At 39.3% G+C, this 21,474-nt stretch overlaps 1 non-coding gene across 1 annotated transcript; it reads left to right on the forward strand.

Annotated features, from left to right (window-relative positions):
• The first annotated feature begins 17,217 nt into the window (after positions 1-17,217).
• On the forward strand, positions 17,218-17,324 carry LOC126023474 (U6 spliceosomal RNA). The gene has a single exon (XR_007500595.1). It is a non-coding gene; the product is annotated as a U6 spliceosomal RNA (small nuclear RNA).
• Positions 17,325-21,474: the final 4,150 nt, after the last annotated feature.

Consider the following 21,474-nt stretch of genomic DNA (forward strand, 5'->3'; position numbering starts at 1 on the left):
TAGGAGGACCAGCCCATGGTAGGAAGCTTGTTACAGAGTCGAGGAGTGCAGTCAGTATAGAGAGAAGAGAGCACTGTGACTATGAGAGTTGGAAATAATCACTCTGGACAAGAACTGGGTGCTAACAAGGGGAAAGTGATGGGCAAGATAACCCTTCAGTATTAATATTGCAAACCACAATGCCTAAAAGAAAAAAAGGGGGCAAGAAGAACAACAACGAGAAGAACAAGAACAAGAAGAACAAGAAACAAGAGAAGAGGAGGAGAAAAGGAGAAGAAAAGGAGGAGGGGGAAGCGAAGATAAGAAGAAAAGGAGGAAGAAGAACAAAGAAAAAGAAAGAAAAGAAAAAAGAAGAAGAAGAAGAAGAAGAAGAAGAAGAAGAAGAAGAAGAAGAAGAAGAAGAAGAAGAAGAAGAAGAAGAAGAAGAAGAAGAAGAAGAAGAAGAAGAAGAACAGGCGAGGGGAAGATGACAGGGAAATTGAGGACATTGTGGCTGGAAAAGTATACTGATGAATGGTGGTATGCCATCATGCTGTACCATTCATCAAGAAACCCAATCATAAACAATTTTTTAACTATGGTGCTAAAATAAAGTATATATTTTAAAAAGTAAATGTGGATCAATTTTCTTCACAATGGAATCTATCAACAACATTCACAATCACCCTGGACGACATTCTCTGGTCTCCACAAACCCTGATTCTCTGCCATACCATACTGAGATCTTGCCAATCTGCTGTTCACATTAAATATCGAGGTGATGAAATTTTGCTTTGCCACATGAACTTGTAATATTAGCCATCTTTTCCTATTCACTGGTCATTTGGATCTGTTAGGAAAGAAAAGGGGAGCTTTGTTTCTCAAACAAAGGCATGTTTTTCCCTCTCACTATTTAATCGTGAAAGACCACAGATTGCCATATAATAAATTTTGGATGTTTTGTATGCAAAGAATATCTATCTTTCCCTTTCCTCTCTGTGTTTTCATTTTCTTTTCAATTTGGCTTATTCAAAGGGGTTTTCAAACAACACCACAATCTTTTTTTAGAAGATTCATCCATTAGCAGACTATTAGATCCCTATTATCCACTGGCTCCATACACCCCTTCCCAAGTTGTAGACTCACCAGTTGATTTTTTTTAATGACTGTTTACAAAATTAAAATTCCATGAAGTGTGAGACCATCCCAGGCACTATATTTCTAAATCCCATGCAGCTGGGTCTGAAGAAGCAGATTAGTGGCGAAGAAATAATACCAAGCCAGTCAGGAAAGGATAATCATGGCATCTGTGGCCTTTCACCTCAGGCTCTCTCTGCCTCAGACCCAAGACAGAACTTCCCTTTTAGTTCATTCAAATTGATCCCCAATACCAAGGAGGGGAAAGGCTGAGTAATCCAGATAGGATTTTACATACTGAAAGAAGAGGTTTGGGGAAGAAGAAAGTTGAGGAAACACCTTTAGAGTTGATAGTTTGGTATCATCTTACAACTATTGGAAACATCGAGGGAAATGATTAGTTATTAAATGACTGACTAGCTCTTAAACCCAAACACACAGAATTTTTCTCACACTAAATAGCTTTGAAATGCATCCTCTCCTGGTGTTTAAGCGGATATAATATCTGAGAGAAGGCAAGTGTACAAATTTTTCTTTAATTAGTATATATGTCCTATTCACTCAGCTTTTCTGGATTTGGCCCAAATTAGCAGAACAATGCGGAATATCCATTACCATTATGGGAGTTGTCTGCTTTCTTCAGTTGTTGCTTCATGGTTTGTTCAAATGCAACAGAAAAAAAATACTTGTTTTCATTTGTCGACCAAATAATATCTAAAAATAAACAAATTGTTATTATTTAATATAGCATCAAAACCCTATTCAAGGGACTGGAGACTGTACAGCCATTAGGCCTTCTATCACCAAGGCCGGGTACCATGACCCTCCATGATCTCCAGAGTATCTTGTGGAATACAGCCCTGAAGGCCCTCAAATATCACCCAAAACAGCACCCTGCGGCAGAAAATCTGCACCAGGGCCTGTGGACCACTTGGGAGGACCTTCCCATTCACCACTCTCCATGCAAAAGAAACTATTCAAGATTTACTGATCTTTCTTTCACACCTTGGTGGTGTTTTCTATCACCCTGGAGAGCCACAACAATCATTTCAAGTTGACCCTTATTGATCTAAGATTTGATCATTCTCTTTGCCTTTATGATGAAGCAAACAATAGGAAATAAATGTGTCTGTGCCTACTAGGAGGCAGGCTTGGGTGGTTGGTGGAAGACTGAGGACACTGGTGAAGGAAGGTCACACTGGTGAGGAATGAATGTGGAAACATTGAAGACCTGAAACAAATGTATCATGAACAACTTGATAAATCACAGTGTTATAATAAAAATGGAAAATAAAATAAAATCACAGTGGTCAATCTTAGTTTTGATCAACCATGAGAGGAACAGGTTGTGTACCCTGATCCTACCCTGGCACTTTTTATGGTTTTTGACTCCCCACAATGGCAGGACAGAGCTGTTGGAGGTCTATTATGGACTATCATGGTCGTCATGATGGAGCCTGGAGGAATTTGAACTCCTGTGTGATTCTGATGGTCATAATAAGAGCAATGCTTACTCTCACCTGGGCTTGCTCCTTTGCTCCTTAATGGGAACACACTGGAAACAGAGACCTTGCAGGCTCTCCTACAGCATTGGGGAACTTTCTTTTCTTCCAGAAAGGATTGGGGTGGTATTTAGTATCTCCACAGGGACGTCTGGGCTTGTGTGTTCCTCTGCACCCACTCTCTACATCACTACTTGTTCTCTTCCCCCTGGCAGTTTCAGTAATATTCATTCTTGGAGTAAATCAAGATTATAGGCTGTCATTACTACTTATAAATTCCCACACTGTCACACATCAAATCCCAATAGTAGACTTTTTATATGCAATTTCATCAATTTCATGCAACCATGCTTCTTTCTTTAAAAATATGAATTCTGATTAAGAAGTTAATTATTTTAGGGGCTGAAATGAGAGTACCAAAGGCAGCATGCTTGTCTTTATGCAGCTGACCCAGGTTCGACCCCAAGCCTCCCTTATGATCCCCAGAGCCCTGCCAGGAATGATCCCTGAGCCAGGAATGAGTTCTAAGCACCAGTTGGTTTGTCCCCCCCCCAGAAAAGCAAAAATAATTCTCTTATTTACTTTTAACTTGACTTTCTATAAAAAGAATACCGAATAGTTGCCATTTCTATTCTTCTTTGGCTGTCGAATTTACATTTTTATTAGTTACTGTATTTTTCATACTGTAAGATGTACTGTTTTTCCCTCCAAAAGATGGGGGGAAATGTCTGTGCATCTTATGGAGTGAATGCCACCTGGAGCTGGAGCGTGAGTGCTGGGGATTTTTATTTTTTTTATATTAACTAAAAAGTAATTTTAAAATTATTTTTATTTTCTGATATAAAATAAAGTTAGGTAAATGTATTTAACCAGCTGTGGGCCAGCATATTGTAAACAAACTTCAGCCTTGTTGGCTGGTTGTTCCCAGCAGCTGTCTGTCTTCTGGAGTCTCTTGTTTTCTTCATCTAAAAACTATGTGCATCTTATGCTGAGGTACATCATATAAAGCAAAAATACCCTGTATTTTCTTCTTAGTATTTGCTATTAGACTTTTACCTGACTTAAATGTTCATTTTTTTCTTGTTTGTTTGCTTGTTTTGTTTCGTTTTGGGGTCACATCCAGCGACACTCAGGGGTTACTTCTGGCTATGCACTCAGAAACCATTTCTGGCTCAGGGGACCATATGGGACACGGGGGTGGGGTGGGGGGGTGTCAAACCTCAGTCTGTCCTGAGTCAGCTGCAAGCAAAGCAAATGCCCTACCACTTGTGAAACAGCTCTGGCCCCTCACATGTTGTGTTTTTTTTTTAATAATTTCTTTAAATTTTCCATTTCTAACTTTTACACTTAAGGACATCACTCATTTGGATTCACCTATCAGAGGCCTTCAGCTTACAATGTTTCTTCATGATATACAATGTCATTTAATTTTTAGAAGCACCTTTTTTTTTAATTTTTGAGACCAATGTGAATTACAAGTCTTTCACAGAAGTATTTCAGGTACATAGTGATAAAGAATTAGGGCTATTCCCACCATCAGTGTTGACCTCTCTCTGCCATAGTTCCCAGTATGCTTCCGCCACTCTTTCCAGCATGCCTCCCATACCTCCATCTTTAGCCCCCTGGACTGCAAGTGTAACAGGTCCCTTTTGTGTATAGTTTGTTGTAGTTTGGGTCTCTTCATTCTATTGTCATTGACTTTGGTTTGGGTATTTAGGTCTAACCATTTTTTTATTTCCACTCAATACTCCTATAATTTTTAGAAGTATTTTTATAACTGCAAAGTGATAATGATTTTATCTTGACTTTTGTTTTAATGCTCACTATGTGTCAAATTTTCATAATATAATTAGTAAATCTAAGAAATATGTCCTTGCTATATTTAATGTTTCTTGGAGTAATTTATTGTTATGATTATATGCAACTTATAAAGTCTCATGAACATTTTTTAGAATATCAAATTAGGGGGAGCAGAGTACAGAGGATAAGGTGCAAACTTGCGTTGTGTGCAACTGACCAGGGTTTCGTCCCTGGCACCATATTTATTCCCTTAAGCATTGTCAAGCATGAGATCCCTGAGTTCAGAACCAGGAGTCATCCCTGAGCACCATGGGTGTGGGTGGCCCCAAGACCAAAATAATAGCTGGTACAGAGATGGGTGTTGGAACATCGGGCTCCTGAAATTCAATCCCAAACAACTTAGTGACTGTGTATCTCCTGGTGATTTAATTTTAAAATGTATTTTAAAATAATCATGAAAGAAGAAACTTTATAAAACATCCATGAATGTTATGACTCATATCTTTTGAACATTTGTTTTTGTATACTACTTTGCAAAGGTCAGAGAAATATTTTCTCAGACTCCCCTGTTGCTGTGACATTACTCATTCTCCTTCATCCTGAGGCTGTTCAACATTATGTCTTTGGTTTTAAGAACAGGCCACAAAGAGCCAACCTTGACCTCCCTTTATTGCACTCCCACATCTTGGCATCCAAGAAGAGCAGTCTCCTCATGTCTGTTTAATCTAATGCCTCCCAATATTTACACCAGCTTTTCTTCCATTTCATTTTCCTATGATCTTTGGCCCACAATTCTCCTCCACTTTCAACTTCAAAAGTAATAGTAGTAGGTGTTTTTTTAATGCGCCATGGATATGGAATCCATTTTCTACCCCTATTGAGCAATTATATTGATTTTAGTAAATTTCAATCTGTTAACTTTTGGGGGACATATCTGAGTAAGGGACAAAAGGGCTCTACCTAATGATACTGGGGGGCACCATGTAAGGTTCCAGGATTTGAACAGGCCACAGTACATACAAAACACGGGCCCTAAACTCTGTCCTAAATTCTCCACTTCTCATTTATCTTTTATAGCTTAAAATATAAATTGTTGTGTTCTTTCTTGAGCACCATTGATTTTCCATGATTTTTAATATTCTTTTATGAATTGCTTTCTTTCATGTAGATGCTCAGCAAGGGTATTTTCAAGTAGGCAACATAAATAACAGAGTTGTATTTATTGGTTAATTATGGACAAGTAACTGAAAAAAAATGAAAAAAATACAGGGCCTTTTGTTTGTTTGTTTGTTTTTGAGGCACATCCTACAGCACTCAGGGGTTATGCCTGGCTCTGCAGTCAGAAATCGCTCCTGGCAGGCTTGGGGCAGCTCTATGGGATGCCTGGATCCAAACCGGGCCAGCTACATGCAAGACAAACACCCTACCCACTGTGCTATCACTCTGGCCCAACACAGCCTTTTAACTGTTTTCTTCTCTATCTTTAATTTTTGTTAATATTATCCTTGTAGGAGTTAATAACTTTATTTAAAGCATTTAAATAGACTTTATTCTAAGTCATGAAATTTTCCTATACATGGATGGACATGGAAACTATGATGCTGAGTGAAATAAGTCAGACAGAGATAGATGCAGAACAGTCTCACTCATCTCTGGGCTTAAGAAAAATAAAAGACATTATTGTAATAATATATAGAGACAACAGACATGAGGGCTGGAAGGACCAGCTCACAAGATGAAGCCTACCACAAAGAGTGGTGAGTGCAGTTAGAGAAATAACTACACCAACAACTATCATGACAATGACAGTGAGTGAGAGAAATAGAATGCTTGTCTTGAATACAGACAGGGTGTCGGGGAGGAGGGTGATGGGGGATTAGTGATGGGAAGGTTCCATTGGTGAAGGGGGTGTTCTTTTTATGACTGAAACCCAACTACAATCATGCTTGTAATCATGGTGCTAAGTAAAGATATTAAGTGAAAAATAGGTTTCATTTCATTCTTGTCTTCTTTTTTTTTTTTTTTTTTTTTTAGTTTTTGGGTCACCCCCGGCAGTGCTCAGGGGTTACTCCTGGCTGTCTGCTCAGAAATAGCTCCTGGCAGGCACGGGGGACCATATGGGACACTGGGATTCGAACCAACCACCTTTGGTCCTGGATCGGCTGCTTGCAAGGCAAACACCGCTGTGCTATCTCTCCGGGCCCGGTTTCATTTCATTCTTAAGGCAAAGTGGTTTTAATGATTAATCCTACAGTCTTTTGTGGAGGAAAATCCTCTCTAAATTTTTAGGTTATTTTTTTTATTTAGGGTTCATACCCACAGTAGTAATCAAGGCTCTCTCTTGGCAGTGATTGAGGGACCCTGTGCAGGGCTGGGAATTAAATAGGTAGAAATTTGTTATGGGGCCGGAGCGATAGCATGGAGGTAAGACGTTTGCCTTTCATGCAGAAGGTTATTGGTTCGAATTCCAGCATCCCATATGGTCCCCCCGAGCCTGCCAGGAGTGATTTCTGAGCGTGGAGCCAGGAGTAACCCCTGAGCACTGCCGGGTGTGACCCAAAAACCAAAAAAAAAAAAAAAAAGGAAGAAATTTGTGCAAGCCAAGGACCTTAGCCCTGTATGTATGTATGCATGCGTGTACATATATATATATTTACCAGCACATAACTTGGGTGATTTCCTTTTGGGGTAAATGAAACTCTATTTCAGTGGCAATCACAAATGAAAAATCAGGCACCAGTCTACAGAACACAAAAGTATGTAGAAGCTGAGAAATGATTCAAGGACTTTCTGTTGTCTTGTGGTGGGTAAGGAAGTCTCTGGTAAGCACATGCTAAGAACTTCCTAGATTTCATACAGTCATAGAGACAGGAAACCCACCAAAAGAACTACTTTAGTAGCATTCTCCAAAGACAACAGAGATGAGGGTCAGGAGGACAGACCCGTGGATGGAAGCTTCTCCCGAAGAGCAGTGAGGGCAGAGAAAGGAGCACTGTGACAATCAAAGTTGGGAATGGTCACTCTGGGCAAGAACTGGGTGGTGAGAGGAGAGAAAGTGATTGATGTATGCGGGATACCCCTTCAATATTGCAAACCACAGTGCCTAAGGGAACAAAGAGAGAGACAGAGAGGAAAAAATGTCTGCCATAGAGACAGATGGGGGGGGTGACAGAAAGGAAGGAAACTGGAGGCAATTGTGGCAGGAAATGTGCACTGGTGAAGGTTGAGGTGCTAGAACATGGTATGATGCTCAACTGATGAACAATTTTGTACCTGTATCTCATGGTGATTCAATTAAAAATGATTAATTAATGGGGCCGGAGAGATAGCACCGCGGTAGGGCGTTTGCCTTGCAAGCAGCTGATCCAGAATGGCCAGTGATTCGAATGCTGAAATCCCATATGATCCCTCGTGCCTGCCTGGAGTAATTCCTGAGCACAGTGCCAGGAGTAACCCTGAGCACCACTGAGTGTGACCCGAAACCCAAAAAAACTCTGTTAGGGAAATAACTACACTAGCAACTAACACAACAACTTTAAAGAATGAGAGAAGTAGAATGTCTGTCGCCAATACAGGCAGGGATGAGATAGGTGGGGGGCATTATTGGTGGGAATGTTGCACTGGCGATGAGGGGTCTTCTGTTTATAACTGAAACCCAACTACAAACATGCTTATAATCATGGTGCTTAAATATTTATATTAAAAAACTAAAAACAAGAAAAGTAATTAATTAAAACATTTTAAATAGGGGCTAGAGAGATAACACAGCAGTAGAGCATTTGCCTTGCATGTGGCCAACCTGGGATGAACTCAGGTTCGATCGCCAGCATCCCATATGGTCCTCCAGCCTGCCAGGGGTGATTTCTGAGCACAGAGCCAGGAGGAACCCCTGAGCTCCAGTGGGTGTGGCCCAAAAACCAATCAATCCATCCATCCATCAATAAAGTTTAAAGATAAACACTCACACAAAAGAATTTTTAAACAAAAGTCTAGAAAACAATAAATGGCATTTTCGTTTAATGTGTTTTGTTTTGCTTTGTTTGGTTTTTGGTGCTCACTGGATATTTTGTGCACCATGTTACAAACATTTGGCTCTTGTGGCCAGAGCCATAGCAAAGCCAACAGCCCACCCGGGTACTATCTCCAGCACCTATTATGGTCCCCTGAGCCCCACCAAGAGTGAGCCCAGAGAGCAGAGCCAAGAGTCACCCTGAGCAACACTGTTATAGCCCCCCCCCCAAAAAAAACAAAACAAAACATCAGCTGGATCTCTCTAAATCTCTTTGTTAGGGCTCTCTACTTGTACTGGGTCAGAGAAAGGGATCTAGGGAAAGAATGTGGGTCTCTCCTATTAATGCCCCAAAATGCCTCAAGATGAGGGAGTGTTAGATGCCCAGAAATTTCCACTGGTTCTTCCTGAAGGGACGTGTGTCTCCCCTGAAGCTGGAGGGGTGATCTTCTTACCTCTCAGTGGTAGTTTAGGGGGCCTCTTCTCTCCATCCACCTCCAGACCCTCCTAGAGAGGGGTGCAGGCACCTCACTGTTGCTGGATTAGGGATCCCACATAGCTTCTTAAACTGGCCCCATATTGGGGTGCATAATGAAATGTAAAAGATAACTAAAAAGGGCCACAGTTTAAGTTTCCCAACTGAGGCATGATTCCAAAATCCATCTTGGCATGGATTCTGAGGTTTCTGACAGTTCTCAGGGCTGACTCTTAGTTTTGTGCTCAGGGCTCATTGCTGGCACTGCTCAAGGGACCCAAAGGGATTCTGAAGATCCAATTGGGCTCTGCTGGTGCAAGGCAGTACCCTACCCCAGGGAGCAAGGAGGTTTCCAAAGTCCTATAGTTTCCTTTGCAGGGACAATGTTCCTTGGGCATGCACCCCAGGATGGCACAAGTGGAGGGTCCTGGCTTCCTGCAGCACTGCTTGGCAGAAGGGAAGTTGCTATTATCTGAAATGCTCATTCTTGCTGTGTTCACTTTTCCAGGTCCTTTGGTTAAAAAAGACAGAATTTCCTCTTTATTTTCGCATTTCCAGACTGTGGGCTCTGTAGTGTTCCAGAGAGCTGAGACCAAAGGCAAGCTCTCTCTCTCTCTCTCTCTCTCTCTCTCTCTCTCTCTCTCTCTCTCTCTCTCTCTCTCTCTCTCTCTCTCTCTCTCTCTCTCTCTCTCTCCCTCCCTCCCCTCCCTAGTGCCCTCTCCCTTTCCCTCTCTATTGCCCTCTCTCTCCCTCTCTTCCTCCCTCCTTCCTTCTCTGTCTCTCTCTATGTCTCTGTCTCTCTCTGTGTCTCTCTCTCTCTCTCTCTCTTTCTCTCTCTCAGTTCCTGCCCCATAGCAAAGCATCTGCATTATTCTCTGCAGCTTTCAAGGAAGCCAGTATGTGAAGCTATTCTTAGCTGGAGGAAGAGGAGCAAACACATTTATTCCATCATAAAGGGACCTTTACTCCTCTCATTGTTTCTTTGTCCAACATTCAAATGGCTCTGATGCTACCATTCCAGCCAGCCACAAAGAACAGTAAATGAAAGATAAATGACTATATTTAACCTGCCATGTCTAACTCAGAGTCCCATCCATAATGCCCCAATGGGAAAGCCTTCTTAGAGTCTTGGAATACAAGTTTAATTGTTGGCAGTAGATTATGCTTTATTTTAATTTGGAATTCACTTATCAGTTTACTCCTCATTGTTACTCAACGTAAGGGCAATATTTGTTAACATCACCACCAGTTTGAACCAGGACTCTGTGTTCTAGTTGTTGTATTCTTTTCTTTTCACTAATTCTCCTGATTTTCCTGTTTTCAATGTACTTAGATGTAAGTTCTATATTTATTGGAAAGTTTTATTTTGTCCTCATTGTGTAATGTTTATTTTGGCTAAATATAAAATCTGGGATGTGTAGAGCTACAGGACAGAAATAAGGGCTTTGTCCCCAGATAGCAGAAATGTTATTTATATTCAAATATTATTTATAAAATCTAATATTAAATTTGATATGTCTATCTCAATGATTAATATTTGTTTTTCATCTTTCTCTTTTTCTTTTTTTCTTTCTTTCCTTCCTTTCTTCTTTTTGTTCTTTCTTTTCTTCTTCCTTCATCTCTGCCTCCCTGCCTCCTTTCTATATTTCTTTCTTTCTTTATCTTCTTTCTTTTTCTTTCCTTTTTATTTCTTCTTCCTTTCTTCCTTTCTTTTCTTTTTCTTTTTTCTTCCTTCCTTTCTTCCTTTCTTTCTTTATCTCTTTCTTTCTCTCCCTTTCTCCCTTTCTTTCTTTCTCCCTTTCTTTCTTTCTTCTCTTTTCTTCCTCTTTCTTTTTTTCTCCTTTCTTTCTTTCTCTCTCCTTTCTTTCTTTCTTTCTTTTTCTTTCTTTCTTTCTTCTTTTCTTTCTTTCTTTTCTTTTCTCTTTCTTTCTTTCTTTCTTTCTTTCTTTCTTTCTTTCTTTCTTCTTTCTTTCTTTCTTTCTTTCTTTCTTTCTTTCTTTCTTTTCTTTCTTTCTTTTCTTTCTTTCTTTCTTTCCTTCCTTCTTTCTTTTTCTTTCTCTTTCTTTCTTACTTTCTTTTCTTATTTTCTCTCTCTCTCTTTCTTTCTTTCTTTCTTTCGTTCTTTCTCTTCTTTCTTTCTTCTCTTTCTTTCTTTCTTTCTTTTCTTCTTTCTTTCTTTCTTTCTTCTTTCTTTCTTCTTTCTTTCTTTCTTTTTCTTTCTTTTCTTTCTTTCTTTCTTTCTTTCTTTCTTTCTTTCTTTCTTTCTTTCTTTCTTCTTTCTTTTTCTTTCTTTCTTTCTTTTCTTTCTTTCTTTCTTCTTTCTTCTTTCTTCTTTTTTTTCTCTTTTCTTACTCCTATACTGTTCCTGCACTGCCCCTTCAGTTTCAACAACAATAAAAAATCATTGGGTGGGAGCAGTTCATTGATTTCAGGCCTCATTTTGGTTTTTGTAAAATCCACCATCACTTTCATTATGTTGGTTTTGTTTTATATGTCTTACATAAATTTCTCTGAGTTTATCCTGTTAGGAATTTCCTCAGATTCATGGAAATTGTACTTTTTCATTCTGTTTACTATGGAGAGTAAAGGTAGGATTTTTCTGGGCCAGAGCAATGGTGTGGAGCAGTAAGGTGTCTGCTTTGCTGGAGCTAGCCTAGGAGGGGGACCGTGGTTTGATTTCCCGGCATCCCATATGGCCCCAAGCCAGGAGTGATTTCTGAGCACATAGCCAGGAGTGACTCCTGGGCATCACTGAGTATGCCTCCGCCCGCCTAAACAACCAAAAAAATAAAAAGAAATTTGCAATGTTTATTCTTCTTTGGCATGTGAATATTTCAGCTAAAAATGCACTTAGGGAATAAATTCTAGAAAATACATTACTCTACCACTCCCTTTTTGCTTTCCCCAACCTTTCTCTCTAGTGTCCCTTTTCGTACTTGGACACAAGGACATGAGGTCTCCCAGTCAGTCCCTTAATAGAATACTGCAAGAGGCTTATCTTCTTTCTCTGCAGGCTTTCTCTGCTCTGAAAATCACTTGTTAGCACTGGTCTCCCATTCTCTTATTTCCAGATAAGATAAGAAATTTCCCCACCGGTGTTAGCAGCCATTCAATAAATAGTCACTAGGAGAGCTGTGAGTTAATACGTTTTCTCAATTAGCTATATATGGTGTCACCCATTTCAGGTTTGTAACTCTTGGGGAATTTTAGAGTTTCATCTAGAACACTGTGGCTAGGAGTACTTAGTTTTGTTTTTTCTACATTATTCTTTTCATTAAGTAAGACCCTTGGACAGATGTGATGACACCCTCTGAGATTTGAAGATGGGCATCCCCTGAGTTCTGTGTGAGGATCAAACTCAAGATTCCCACATGCACGGTTTTGCTCGATCACCTGAGTCACAACCAGCACCACTGACTGTTGGGTTTTTGTTTTAGTTCATTCCCAGGGGTTTTTGGGACTACTTCAAGAGAAATGCTTGGGGGTCACACTTGGCAGTGCTTTGGGGGCCCTGTAGCACCAGGGATTTAAGTTGGGGTTTCAGCACACGAAGTCTGGGCTCTGGTCCCTTGTGCCAGCTCCCAGGAACCCAATCCTATGCAGGGAGGGATTTTGGCCACTGTGCTCAGAGGTTACTCCTGATGCTGTGCTCAGAGTTCAGTCCTGGCAGAGGTTGGGGGACAATTTGGGGTGTCAAGGACCGCATAAACCTTGCCAAGGTGCCAAGGTCCATACCAAGTATGTGTTTTATACCTATATGATCTCTTCATCTTTTGCGTATCTGAAAGGTGATGGATTATACAGCCACCCTTAAAATCCCAGTTAACTTCCTAACTATAGCTCGACTACTTAGAACCCACAGATTAAAGAGGGGGACATTTAGCTCTGTTCGTTTGGAAAACCAACAGCTGCTTTGCATGTAGTCACAGTCATCTCTCTGAGAACAACCCCACTTTAAACAATAACTTAAAAATATTTATGAATAAATTAATCATCATGAGATACACAATTACAAAGTTCTTCATGATTGAATTTCAGTAATACAATGTCCAACACCCTTCACCAGTGCACATTTCCTAGCTCAGTTTCCCTCTTGCCCACCCTTATCTTGCCTTATCTTGCCTGCCTCTGTGGCAGACATGTTTCTTCTCTCTCTCTCTCTCTCTCTCTCTCATTCTCTCTATTCCTTTCTTTATTCCCTTTTAGACACACTATAGTGTGCACTATTGTTACTGAAGGGGTATCCTGCATATCACTTTCTCTCCTTCCAGCACCCAGTTCTTGTCTAGGATAATCTTTCCCAACTCTCATTGCCACAGTGCTCTTTTCTATCCCTTAATGCACTCTCCCTTCTTTGTGACAAACTTCCTAACATGGACCCATTCTCCTAGCCTTTGTCTCTATTGTCTTTGAATATTATTACCATACTATCTTTCTTTTTATATTCCACAAATGAGTGCAAAATGAGTCAGAGGGAGAGGGATAGACATAACACCCACATTTGATGCTTGACATGTTTGTTGAATACATTTGGATTCCAGTGTTCTCCACTGTAACTAGAATGTCCCTAAGGAAACTCACCACGCTGTCACTTGGTTTCAGAAAACATTCAGTGTTGGAAATAGATATCTCTTTTCTCCACCCAAACAGCTAGAGAAAAGTTTTCTTCTTAGAGATAAGCTTATGGTAGACCTCTGTTTCATGCTGTGTGGGGACTTTCAGAAACCACTGTGGGACTCGCCCTGGCAGACCAATGCAAAGGCTACCAGCTCCATGCCAGTAGATAACAACCAGGCTCTGAGGGAACTAGAGCAACAGGGCCCTGGTCAGTCCAATTCCTGGTCTAGAAACTTCCATTGAAAGGTCACTTTGGCCAACACCTACCTTCTTATCTCTCTTCCTTCCAAGCAATGAGGTGTCTCAAGTCCCAGGAAAACACCCCTTTCCTCAAATCTCTCTAGGTTTACACCAACATTTGGGATTCTGTGATAAAGGAATAGGAGACAAAGGGCAAAGAGACCTGCCAATTTAGGAAGAATTTGCATTCTAAAAAGGACAGCTTGAGTATTTATCTTCAGAACTAAGAAAATCTGGAGGCTCCAGTGATGGACTTTTCATGAGGACCTGAGCAAAGAAGACAATAAAGATAGTTAATAGGCACAAACCCACCAAAAAGATGTCTATCCTCTCCTATTATGAGGGAAATACAAATCTAAAACAGTGATTAATAAGGTGTTATCCCTCACATAGAAAGAAAAGACTGTTAAACAAAAGGTTAGGATTGGAGAAAATATGGATGAAAGTCAACTCTTCTGGTCCAGAGTATAATACATAGTACAGAGAAGGAAAGAAATTAAGTTGAGGAAGAGAAAAACTTGGGCTGGAATGATAGCACAGCGGTAGGGCGTTTGCCTTGCACTTGACCTATCCAGGACAGATCTTGGTTCATTCCCCTCTGTCCCATATGGTCCCTCAAGCCAGGAGCTAGTTCTGAGCACATTAGCCAGGAGTAACCCCTGAGCATTATCGGGTGTGCCCCCCTTAAAAAAAAAGAGAAAAATTTATGGAAAATAGTGGAGGACAGGAACTAAGGAGTCGCAGGTACATTGATGGCATTAAGAAAGGACAGAACTAAATATCTAAGCCGCAGAGTCAATAGCAATGAAATCATGGGACCCAGACTTTGACAACCAAAATAAAAAAGTAGCCTACTCTGTATGCTAGCAGACTGGGACAGGAGTGTGTTTAGCATGTGACTCTGGGCACATTGGTGAAGGAAGGATGACTCTGGTGGTGGGATTGGTGCTGAAACATTGTACATCTAAAACCAGCTATGGATAACTTTGTAATAGAAATGATTTAAATAGTTTAGTTAGAGAAATAACTACATTTTGAACTGTCCTAATAATGAGAATGTATGAGGGAAATGGAGAGCCTGTTTAGAGTACAGGCGGGGGTCGGGTGGGGAGGAGGGAGACTTGGGACATTGGTGATGGGAATGATGCACTGGTGATGGGGGGTGTTCTTTACATGACTGAAACCCAAACACAATCATGTATGTAATCAAGGTGTTTAAATAAAAAAAAAAGAAATGATTTAAATAAAAATTTAAAAAAAATTATTTGACACTGTTAGGCTGGATCCACAGAGACACAGAGACATCAGAGATAGATAGTTAAAGAAAGAAAGTATATGAATTAGCTAGTCCTGCCCCCCAGTTAGAAGGGAAAATAAGGGAGGCACCAGGACCAAACAGGTGCAAGACTACTAAGTAGTAGGCTAGATACAGAGGAGACCACATATTCTAGCAACCCTGGGGGTGAGAGAAGAGGATATGGGAGGTAGGACAAAAACGGAAGTGTAGGGAGGACAATTTGGTGATGCGATTCCCCCCTGATTTTATGTAAATATGTACCTAAAATATTATTGTCAACAATATGTAAGCCACTATGATCAAAATAAAAATTATATTAAAAAAATAAAGCAACAACCTAAAAACATAAAAAAAAGAAAGAAAGAAAGTATATTAGCGGCTCAGCTGAGGACTCCCAGGACAAAGAGATGCTGAGAGTCCTGAACTGTGTTTTAGTACACAGTTATACTTTCTTACACAAAGGCAAGGGGAGGGGAAACAAAGCCATATTCTGAACTCATTGACATATGATGGGGTTACAGAAAAGAAAATAAGGTTAGAGTACCCAAGACATCCTGGCAAGCTTTTTTGACACAGTTCAATTTATGAGGTTGCCTTCTCTATCCTTGTGCACTTGAGGACTGTTAGTCTTGTGGGAGATTCCTTTTACCAGAATAATGACTCCTGGGGTGTTGTTCTTATCTCTTATTTGCAACCCACCTGGGGAGTGGCCGTTCTTTTCTGTCATACATATCCTACTCCCCCTCTCTAAACTTTTCACTGGGCTAAGTTATGCTGCTCCTGAGTGTGCACCAAATAAGAAACATGGCAGCTGACATACCCTGACAATTTGTGACATATATCATGTCCAACTTAGATTCAGCCAACTCTAGTTTTGGCCTCTAGCCAGGAGTTCTGACTTTATTCTAAATTTGGTGAGCTATCTTGTCTTGAGGACACCTAAAAAAATGTCACAAATTACTGTGACCACTGTGAAAAATAGTAGATTCCACCAAAAGTTAAAAATAGAACTTGTTTCTGATCCAATGACCCCACTTTTGGGTATTTAATGTCCAAATTTGGAAACATATTTTTCCAGGTAATGGTAGTCACAACATTATTTTACAATAGCCAAGAACTATAAGCAAATTAAGTGCCCACAGTGGACAGAGAGACGAAGAAGATATAAAACTTTTGCACACTCTAAAGAAAACCTCCTTGGGGCCAGAGAGAAAAGACAGGCATAAAGCACTTGCCTTGCATGCAACAAACTCCTGTTTGATCCCCAGCACCACAAAGGTCTCCTGAGCACTGTCAGTAGTGTTTCCTAATACTAGAGCCAGTAGAAAACCTTAAACACTGTCAGATATGTCAGAACCAGAAAAAGTAAAGAAAACTCCTGCCATTTCAATAACATAGATAGAAATAGAAGAGGATCATGCTTTGTGAAAGACTCCAGATGGTGGAAGACAAAATACAGGATGATTTTACTCATATGTGATCCACAGAGAACACAAAGAGAAATGATGTATAAAAATAGAAATCCACATATTGGTAAGACCACCACCGGTATTATGTTTCTAACCCCGTAGGTGGACAAGTCTGATGAAGTAGGGTAAAATAACAGTGAAGAAATTATTAAACACAGAATTTAATGCAAGTTGTTTGAAGTATGTCTTCACATGATAGCATTAGAACACTCTGATAAAATTTTGAGAACTGCCCCAATTTTGTGATCCTTTGAATTTATCTACTCTGAAATCATCGATAAAATACCTAAGACTAAAATAATTACTTCTAATAATAATGCTGCAAGTAATAAACCTAATTACAGTGCTCACAGGGAAAACTAATGGTAATAAAATAAAATAAAATAACCAAAATTTCTTAACAAGGATGCTTTAATGGTAGAAAGATACTCATTTATTTATTCAGATCCTTGCAGAAAAATTTAGTTTGTTCATCTTCACTATTATATACTGTCAAATGGCATCTTTATATATACAACTGAACAGGTTAAAATTTCTCTAGAAATACTCCAATAACGACGTGGGTCTCTATCTTGACTACCATCAACAAATTGCTTCCAAAGTGGTTCTACTGAATTTGTTCTCTCACTGGCTCTCTAGGAAGTTACTTATTTCCCTACCTCATTTGAACACCTTAGAAAATATCAGAATTAGTGCTCACTTCGGCAGAACATATACTAAAATTGGAACGATACAGAGAAGATTAGCATGGCCCCTGCACAAGGATGACATGCAAATTCGTGAAGCGTTCCATATTTAAAAATTATCAGAATTATTAATTTCTGAACATATTAGAGTGTTGACTATGTAATACATTACTGCTATTTTCATTGACTTCATTGTTGCTGGAATTTAATATTTTTATAAGCTTACTTAGATATCAAGACTTTTTAAAAAATGTGCAGTCATTATTCACTTGAACACAAAGGAATGTTCTATTCTCTTCACTCTGGAATGCACCCATTATAAATTTAGGAATGATCTGTGCAAATAATTTCATACAGAAGTTGAAACTTTCACTATTAATTGTCAATGACTGGTAGATATATTTTTTATGACTTTTGCCAACCAATTATTTAATTTTGTGCAATAGTAAGCTTATATTTACCAATAACATATTTTCTGGTGTGTGCTTAATATGTTTATCTTAATATGTATTTTTTACCACTTCCCTAAAGTCACTCCCCTACGTTGTGTTTCTCTTAAGATTTAAGTAGAGTTTCCACTTTGTTCTTCTGTATTTCCTTCCTCTCGTCCTACTTTGGCCTCAGGTAGCCTGGAAAAGAGAAAGATATGGCTGGAATGTACTCGTGTGTAGCTGATTGTCTTTTTATCACTTGCTAGCAAGTCCAAACTGTAATTTTTAGAATGACCTTCCTTGTGTGTCATAATTATTTTTTGCTTCATTTGTAGACTTTTCATCTCTTGCATTGATTGTTTGCCATCTCTGCATCAGATTGGGTGCTTCTTAAGGTTAGGGGCCAGGATGATACTCTCCCTGACACAGTCAAATGAGCTCATAGATAATTTGGCATCAAGAGACACACTCATGCCCAGAGGTACAGTGGATCCCCCTAGACCAACCTGGCTAAGTTCTGCATTGCAGAATGTTCTGGTGATTAAACTTGGGTCTTTTCGTATGCAGGTCATGTACTCCACCCACTTGAACCATCTCCCCGACTAACCACATTTTTATTGACCATGATTTTCACCCCTGGAATAGGATGGATGCCTTCCAGGTGTTCGCTTTTCTTTATTCTGAATGGTTCCATATCAATTTTAACATCAAGCCAGGTTTCACCAAGAATCCCACTGAGTCTCAGGATTTTTGTTCAAATTATAGATCATTTTGAGAAGAAAGGCCACTTTTATCATTTCCCAGACCCAAAATACATCATCTTTAACTATTTATTTATATCTACCTTTATGTTTTTCAAAGAAAATTTAATCTTCCCCCTAAGGTCTTTATATTTACTTTACAAAAATATAATTCTCATACCTTTGTAAAGAGGTAACCTCTGTGTACAATATCTAGTGGAATTTTCTCACTATATATATATATGAGTGTTTTGCTTAATAAATATGGTTATTAATTAATTTTTGCTGAAATCTAAATATCCTGTAGGTAGATTCTGAATTTTAACTTCACTTTTTTCTATTATTATCCTCTGGATTCGTGTAAAGAGAATGTATGAAAAAAGTTTTGATTCATTTTTTTGGGCCACATGTTCCTCAATCTTTCTACTCCTTGCTGCATTGGTCAGCAATACTAATATTTTGAGGAGCACAAATGCTGTGAGTGAGAATTGATGACCCAATTGGACCGTGTCTTCATTATTAACCGAGATGTGAGGAGGCTGATCCAGTCCTAAGGAAATTCTCTCCTCTACCAGATCCCTTTTTCTTTTTATGAGCTCATATTCAATTTTATCATTTTTTTACCTGTTGAGATGAAGAAACTTTACCTCTTTCTTTCAAGCCATGTCTTATAAAGGCATTGTGTAATAAAATAGTACACAGTATGAATTTCACATTTTTAGTTCTAGCCTTGTTGTTCTTTGACCAGCTTCAGTGGATGTTTGATGCTTTTAATAGAGCCCTTTAAGCTTTTGTAATGATGGATCTAGGCTAAATTTTTTTTTAGGTTTAGTTGAGCCTCATAGTATGATATTTTTTTTCTGGAATTTAGTAGATATGCCTTGGGTTCAAAGACTCTGTCTCTCTATTCTGGATATTTGGGGCTTCAAAAGAATTCTGGCTTTGTGTGACCTCTGAACATTAGATTCATCTCCTCTGCAAATCTTTTGTAACCATATGAATTTTCACTCACTGCATATGTGAATTATTGTTGCACTGATGACTCTAGTGTCTACCTAACACATCTCTGAAGGTTGTTTCTTGCTAGCTGCTTGGACCCCAATAATCTTGATTTCAACTTAGAGTAACCCCAATCTCTTAGAACTCCAGTTCCTCATCTTTAATTCATCAAGACTGACAGATCTGCTTAGGCTTTTCATTCCATGGGCCAAGGATGGGAATAACCTAAAAGCAGTCATTGGAAAGATTCTAGGGCTCAACATCCTTCTCTTTCTTCCCTCAAGGATCACATTCCTGAACCCATTGGTGCCCCAAAGATGAACAATACAGATACGCTGATGTTCAGCAGAGCCCTGGCTGCTATGATAGTTGGAGACACACACACACACACACACATCATCATCATCATCATCATCATCATCCTATGTCTTGTTAATAGCTGATATGATAATGATCAGATGCTGGAAACACTCACTTGAAATCCTCCGATCAAAACCTTAGGTATCTGCGAGATCTCTAGATACAGAGGTCTGATTTTATCACCCAGGACTGAGCAGAAGTCTTTCAAACACCACAAAAGCACCAAGGGGAGAGTAAATGAACATGAAAGGAGTCTATAGTTAATCCCATGACAATATACTTCAAGGGTGGAGAAACCCTGTATCTCTTAGGCCAAGGGAATTCCTTTTCAGATGACCCCAATATTTACTGTGCCTGTGCAGGAGAGAAGAAAAAGAAAAAAAAGGCAAAAAGCACAAAACAATTTTTTAATTTTTTTTATAATTTTATTAGTCATTTAGTTACAAAGAGCAATACAAATTAACTATATTTGAATACCAAGGAGACAGGCTTGGGGGTAGTAGGGGTTGGGAAGATGGGACAATGGTAGAGGGAACATTACAATGGTGGAATTTTTTATTTATTTATCTAGTTGTTGTCGATTTCTTTGTTTTGGTGTGGTTATTAAAGTTGTTGTCTCCATTTATATTTATTTATTTATTTTTCTTCTTTTCTTTTCTGCCTTTATGTGCTCTGCCATGTTTTATATCTCAAGGCCATGGCTTTTATGTGGTGCTTATCTTTATTGTTGGAGTGCTCACTGGATATTTTATTTGACACTTCTTTTTGTACTGTTGTGGTGTTTCATCTTCTTTTTCCCCTTTGTCTCTCAAACCTAGAATGAGAACCTTTAGAAGGACTCTGTCTATTTTCGGCGTATTTGATTTTTCCCCCAGTTTATTACTTTTCTCTTCTTCAAATAAAACCACATAACTTGAACTATCTAGTCACCCCTCCCAATTAGAGGGGGAAGTAAGGGAGGTACGAAGACCAAACGGGTGTAAGACCACTAAGTAGTAAGCTAGGCACAGAGGGGACCACTTATTCTGGCAGCCCTGGGGGCGAGGGAAGAGGATATGGAAGGTAGGAAAGGGAATGGAGGTGGAGGAAGGACAATTCGGTGATGGGAATTCCCCTGATTTTATGTTAATATGTACCTAAAATATTATTGTCAATGATATGTAAGCCACTATGATTAAAATAAAATTATATTTTAAAAAAACCTTAGGTATCTGTAACCAGCTCCCTGATACCAAACTACAAAACTGTGGAGCCTATACAAAACTCTTCTATTCAGACTTGGACAATATTGGACTTGTAAGAAATAAGGAACATGACAAGCAGGGTTATCTTATTTTCAACCTCCTTTACACAGTGTTTCAAGTTAGGAAAAGTCTAAGATTGAGCTCAGAGGTTCCCTGAGGTCTAGTCCTGATCACTCAGATGTACAAGAGCTATGAATGGGGTCAAGACTACTTTCTTAATGCCTTAGAACCTTCCTGCAAGATAACGGGAGGTCTTAGCTTCTAAGACTTGGGTGCTGTCAGCCTGGTAGGGGCCTGGGATTACTAGAGAAATGCCAATAATTAAGAATAATAAGTGAGGAAAGACAGCAGTGCCAGAGCACATCAGAGCTTTTTTGTCTTCAAATTGGAAGCTCCTAGTAGATTGCCCTGGATTCTGCTTGAGATCAGAAAAGCACAGACATTGCATTTCTGTTCACTGTCAAATATATTGCTACTCTTGAAGCTGGG

The sequence above is a fragment of the Suncus etruscus genome, chromosome 11 (genome assembly GCF_024139225.1).
Source record: "Suncus etruscus isolate mSunEtr1 chromosome 11, mSunEtr1.pri.cur, whole genome shotgun sequence".
NCBI classification, from domain to species: domain Eukaryota; kingdom Metazoa; phylum Chordata; class Mammalia; order Eulipotyphla; family Soricidae; genus Suncus; species Suncus etruscus.